A 6,337-nucleotide genomic window follows, 5' to 3' on the forward strand; every position below is an offset into this window, starting at 1 on the left:
TCTATAACATTTGCTGGACTCCTGCTTGGTGATAGAATCATATCTTTTTAAAAGTCCCTGACCTCAAAGAACTTTTGCTCTAGAAAGGAAATCAGACAGATCCACACAAAGATTACTAATTGATATATTTTCAAAAAAATAGTTGGAAAAGACTACATTACTTTGGCTTTAGAGTGGGAATCTGAGCAGAACCTAGAACAGTGGTATATCTGGAGGTGAGACAGAGACAGGTGTGGTTTCAGCAGGTGACCCTGTAGCAGTCTTGGGGAACTCAGGTTGGACTGGCAAGAGAGCTACACAAGACAGTGCTTAAACTTAGGCCAAGGAGTTTGAACGTTAAACAACCAATGATCTATTCTACCAAATGTGACTTTTCCAAGACCAGCTTGGATTTTACCACAGTTAGCCCTTTTCAATTAAGGCAATTTAAACGTGATTTGATATTTAAAGATTTATAAATCCTATATAGATTCATTTAAAAATCAAGTAACATCTTTTTCAGACTATGTCCTCATCTGGAATTTGGGAAGTAGAATTCCTTATTTGGTTTTCAAATATTTGCTAAATATCTGTGCAAAGCTCAGGACTAGAATTTATGCCATATTTCAACAAGTATATACTAAGCATTCACCGAGTGTCAGACCTTCTTCTAGGCCCTTAGGGCATGTTGTAGAACAAAAATAAAACCCCTGCCCTCATGTAGCTTTTATTCCAGTGGTCCATTTGTTTGCTAGGGCTGCTGTGGCTGCGAGGCTTCAACAATGGAAACATATTTATTCACAGTTCTGGAGGCTGAAGTCTGAGATCAAGGTGGTGTTGGCAGGGTTGGTTCCTCCTGAGGGCCCTGAGGGAAGGAGCTGGTTCAGGCCTCTTCTCTCGGCTCATAGGTGACCATCTTCTCCCTGTGTTATCACGCTGTCTTCCTCCTATTCTTGTCTATGTCCAAATTTCCTCTTCTTACTAGGACAGCAGTCACACTGTATTAGGGCCTATCCTAATGACCTCATTTTAAATTAACTTCCTCTGTGAAGACCCTATCTCCAAATACAGCCACATTCTGAGGTACCAGGGATTAAGATAAACACCAGTGCGTGGATTTTGGGCAGGGACACAGTTTGACCTTTAACCAGTGGGCTTTGATGAGAGAGCACTAAACGAACCCTTGAACTTGGTAGTTGGGTCGCAAGGTGCCAGACAGTGCTCTGGGCCTCTCCTGTGCACTGCTGCATTAAGTATTTGCAGCCCACCAGGGAGGCAAGTATGGCTGTCCCACTGTTACTATGCAGTGTTCCCCAAAAGCTCATGGGTGAGACAATGCAAGAAGGTTTAGAGTGAAATGATTGCGTTAGAAGAGTCTTAACCTAATTAGTGGATTAATCCCCTGATGGGATTAACCGGAGGTGGGTGGGGAGTGCTGGAGGAGGTGGGTTATTGGGGATGTGCCTTTGGGGTATATATTTTGTATCTGGTGAGTGGAGTCTCTCTCTCTGCTTTCTGATCATCATGTGAGCTGCTTCCCTCCACCACACTCTTCTGCCATGATGTTCAGCCTTACCTTGAGCCCTGTGGAATGGAGCAGCCTCCTGTGGATTGAGACCTCTAAAATCATGAGCCCCCAGACAAATTTTTCTTCCTCTACATTTGTTCTTGTGAGGTCTTTTAGTCACGGCAGTGAAAAAGCTGACTGAAATAACCACTTTGTAATGAGGAAACTGAGGGCTCACCACCTTAATGTGTAGGGGAGTTTGCTCCGGGGATGGTGTGTTTAATGTTTCCACTGTGTTGAGCCACAGCTGAATGTGTGGGGCATGTAGCCATGGCTAATTCGGAAACAACTGACATGGAGATGGGGAAGCGGGGAAGGATTTTTGTGTCTGTGTGTGTGCACCTGTGTGTTTTACTTTAGGTTCTAGGAATATGATCAAAATAGAAGTAATATTTTGGATAATTAAGTATCTTTCCCTCTCTTTAGATTGTATAATATACTATAGTATGTAGTAACATTGTTATATATTATAATACATTGTTAAAACAATGATATTTATAATTAATATATAATGTATTATATAACTAATACATTTAATGTAGTAGTAATCATTTCCTTTTGATTATGTGGATTCAGATGAAGTTACAGATGATTTCTCACTTCTGTCTTTTGAGCTATGCCCTCTTAGCAGCCTCTCCTCCATTAGAAGGAATCTTTCTTACATTTTCTGATTTGCCTGGCAGCTCTGCCATGATGATCAGCTGTGGACAGATTCAGATTCACTAAACAATTATGGAGGATTACCCATCTTTTCACATAAACCTACACTTCTCAAAAATATGGAAAACCAAAGGATTAGAATATGAACTTCTATGGAGGGTCAATTCAATTTAATTATTTAATGGATGAAACAGTTATATTAATTAACCAGTGAATAACTTAAAACGTATTTCAATAACCATATAGATAAGTTATTTTATAAAATGTAAACATTTTATTTCATGAACTTTCGTGACATAGCCTGTTTCAAAGAAGTTGCTTTTGTTTTGAGTGTGCCTTTGGTTCAACAGAGGTGTGAACCCCGCTTCCTTCCAGCAGGTGCTTGGGAGAAAATATTTGAGACCTACTGAACACTCTTCATCCAAGCCTCATAATAACCACGATCCTCATTAAAGGGTTCACAAGACAGAGGGTCCAATGAATTATCTTATGCTAGTTAAGGAAATAAGTAGACAGCAGAGGCCGAGGTTAAACTTTCTCACTCTGACTCCTCAGGTGAACAGGCTTTCTGCATCAAGAGACTGGGTAGTTCCCAGGGCTCTGCATTTCTGGATGTCACAGCCTTATTCATTCATGAACGCATGCATTTACTTATGCATTCATTCAACAAACATTTCTTGGGAGCTTAATGTAAGCCAGGATTTATGCCAGACCCTGAGACCAAAGGGTTAACAAAACGGCGTGTAGTTCTTTCCCATGCAGAGCCTACAGATGAGTGAGAGAATAGACATTAAACAGTTACCCACAAATTTTTTAAAAACAATGATAGGTATAATAAAGGAAAAATATAGGCTGCCATAGAGGGAAAAAAAAAAAAAAAACTGGTTAATTAATTTGGATTGATGACCAGGGCATGTCTCTCTTTCAGGAAGTGACCTTAAAGGAAGTGACATGAGGTTTCAAGCATGAGTTTACTGTGTGTGGAGGTGCTATTTGCACTTAAAATAGTTACAGATTACCACTGTCCAAAACCCATCGCTACTGTTCCCTCAGTCTCCATGAGACTCCTCCTCTGTCTACAGCAGATCAAATGCTGACCCTCAGCATCACATTTATCCCTTTCTGTTCTATTTTCCCTACCATTCATCCATCCAGCTACCAGTCTATCCAGCTATCCATTATTCATCTAATAAGCCTTTACCGAGCACCTACTATGAGCCTGGTACTATTGTGCCCCAAATCCTTTTCTTCTCCATCTCTCCTCTCTTTGCTTTTGACTGCTTTTACCACCTACCTCTTTTTATGATTCTTGAATCTCCTAGTTTTGACAGAGCTTTGATGGTATCTTCTTCCCAGTTCTCTTCCATTCTCATTCAGCAAATGGATTCATCATATTTTTATGAAATATTTTTTCTAATCAAGCACCAGAAAATAGACATGAAGTTTTTGTTTCTGTTGTTAATTGATTGGAGTTCCTATTCCTTAATAAAGAAATGCCACTAAAACAAAAACTTTTGGATTTCTTTCTCTTTTTTTCCCCCTCTCTCCTGTGTTTTGGATCAGTTCTTTCTTTTAACTATAAATTCCTGGAGGTTGACAATTGCTTTTGCTTAACTTAATGTAGCATTTGGAGCTAATGATAATCACTTCCTAAACTTTTCACATCCTTTCATGGGTCTGCCAATATAATCATTGTATCTCTAGTATAAATGAAACAAATGAATTCAGGAATACCTAGTGCAAGATTAACCTGCTTTCACCTTCTCCTATGAAGTCTTCTTTGTTCTTTCTGTCATAACCTGGACATCTGTCAAGAAGAATATATTATATCATCAAATATTTAGGTAAAGGCACCAAGGAAGTTTCTGCACGCAAGCCAGTCAAATCCACCAGATCTCCTTTGGAAGGTGTGGGGCCCCAGAGTGCACTACAGAGAGAATTCTAGCTATCAAAAGATAAGTGGAGAGGATGTCCTTTTATAGTCATGATGAAGTAGGAGGGAACAGACCATAAATATAAATTATTAGAAAATTGGAGAAAGTGTGAACAAATGCATTGGGACGTTGGACAACAGTTTACATAGAACTGTGATCCTGAAGAGCAGACAAAGTGAACTCCAGGATTGCCTTGGCCTTCTGCCTGGAATCAATTTCTAGACTGTGAGCAGGATGGAGGGACCTAAACAGATCCTGGTGACCTTGCTGAGTTGATGCAGTGGAGACCAGAGTTTGGGGAGGCCTTGGTGGCTTGAGGTAGCAGGGCAGAACTGTGAGAAGGAGGGAGCTGTGCAGGAAACCACTTCAAGAAATACACGTGGGAGGCTTTGAGTCTTTGCTGAGTACCAGGATACAGGTACGCAGAACCACCGTCTACAAGGCTGGGCGCAAAGACCCGGGAGTGGTAAACTGAGTCTCAGAGCACACTTGAAACAGACAATGCTTGGGGTCTGACTACCAAAGAAGAGTCCTTGCTCATCCTTGGAACATCTAGTGGAGACCTCAGAGTAATTGTAATTAGTAAGGCTGACCTGTCCTTGGAGAACAGGACACTCTAGACTAGGGGTGACATTTTTTTTCTTAACTATACAAGGAGCAAATATTTTAGGCTTGTGGATCATACAGTTCCTGTCACAACTGACCACTTCTGCCATTATGGTGTGAAGGCAGCCATCGGCAGTACTTACGTGCATGGTTTTGACTGAGTTCCAATAAAACTTTATCAACCAAAACAGAATGGCCAGTCACTAGTTTGCTTACCAGCATTGTCCATAGAAATATAATGCAAGCCACACATATAGTGAAAACACAAAAAGAAATTAATTTTATTAAATTTAATAATATATTTTCCTTATATACAATACATCCAAAATGTTATTAGCTCAGTGTGCTATCAGTATCAAAATTATTTAATGAGATAGTTTGTAATCTTTTTCTTATATCAGGTCTTCAAATTCTGGTGTGTATTTTATACCTATATCACATATCAATTCAGTTTAATTTCAATAGTCACATGTAGACAGTGACTACCACTTTGGACAACTCAGCTCTGTCCTTTTTTCTACTAAAGCTTAAAAACAAATCTTGGAGGTTAGCGATTAACTTTACTACCTGGTAAAACAGCCCTGTGTTCTTTAATGGAAGACAGTACGATGCAGGCCCTTAATAATGTATCAGTAACAATGTCAGCATCAAAGTTGCTAGACCCGCCAAAAAGTAGGCAAAGGAAACACCTAAAACAAGGAGCCAAGAATCAGTTAAGAGAGACCAGAAATGACAAGGTAATGGAATTAGTAGGCAAGAATGTCAAAACAGATTTCATTGTGTTGATAATCATTAAATAAAAACACAAAAATGTTCAGAAAAATATAGAGTATATTAAAAAAATAACTAAACAGAATATTTAGATATGAAAAATACAATATCTGAAATGAAATTTCCATAGGATGGGATTAACAGCAGATTAGGCACTACAAGAAAAGATCAGTGAGCCTGTACATACAGTCATTTAAACTATGTAAGATGAACTATAGAGAGAAAAAAGACCGAAAAGGTAAATGAACAGCGCTGGGGATGTGGCTCAGTGGTAGAGCCCTTGTCTAGCAGGCACAGGGCCCTGGGTTTGATCTCCAGGGCTGCAAATGAATAAATAAATAAATAAATAAATCAGAGGTCCAGTGATTGGAGGAATAATATCAAATGATCTATTTTACATGGAGGAAGAGAGAAAGGACAAAAATTATTTGAAGTACTAATGTGTGAAACATTTCAAACTGTGATGAAAACGGTATTTTATAAATCCAAGAAGCTTAACAAATCAGAGGCTGAAAAATCTCATAAAAAAAAGAAAGAAATTAAGGCACATAATAAAATTGCTGAATACCAGTGTTGCAGCAAAAATCTTAGAGGCAGTTAAGGAAGAATGCATTATTTATGGAGAAACACACATAGGAATAATCAGACTGACAAAGACACTTTGCAAAGCAGAAGACAATAAAATAACATCTTTAGAGTGCTGAAAGAAAGAAGTCAACTTAGAAATCCATATCCTGTGAAAACATTCTTTAAAAACAGAGGTGAAGGACTGGGGTTGCGGCTCCGTGGTAGAGTGCTTGCCTAGCATGTGTGAGGCAGG

This window comes from Sciurus vulgaris, assembly GCF_902686455.1.
Source record: "Sciurus vulgaris genome assembly, chromosome: 9".
Classification (NCBI taxonomy): Eukaryota; Metazoa; Chordata; class Mammalia; order Rodentia; family Sciuridae; genus Sciurus; species Sciurus vulgaris.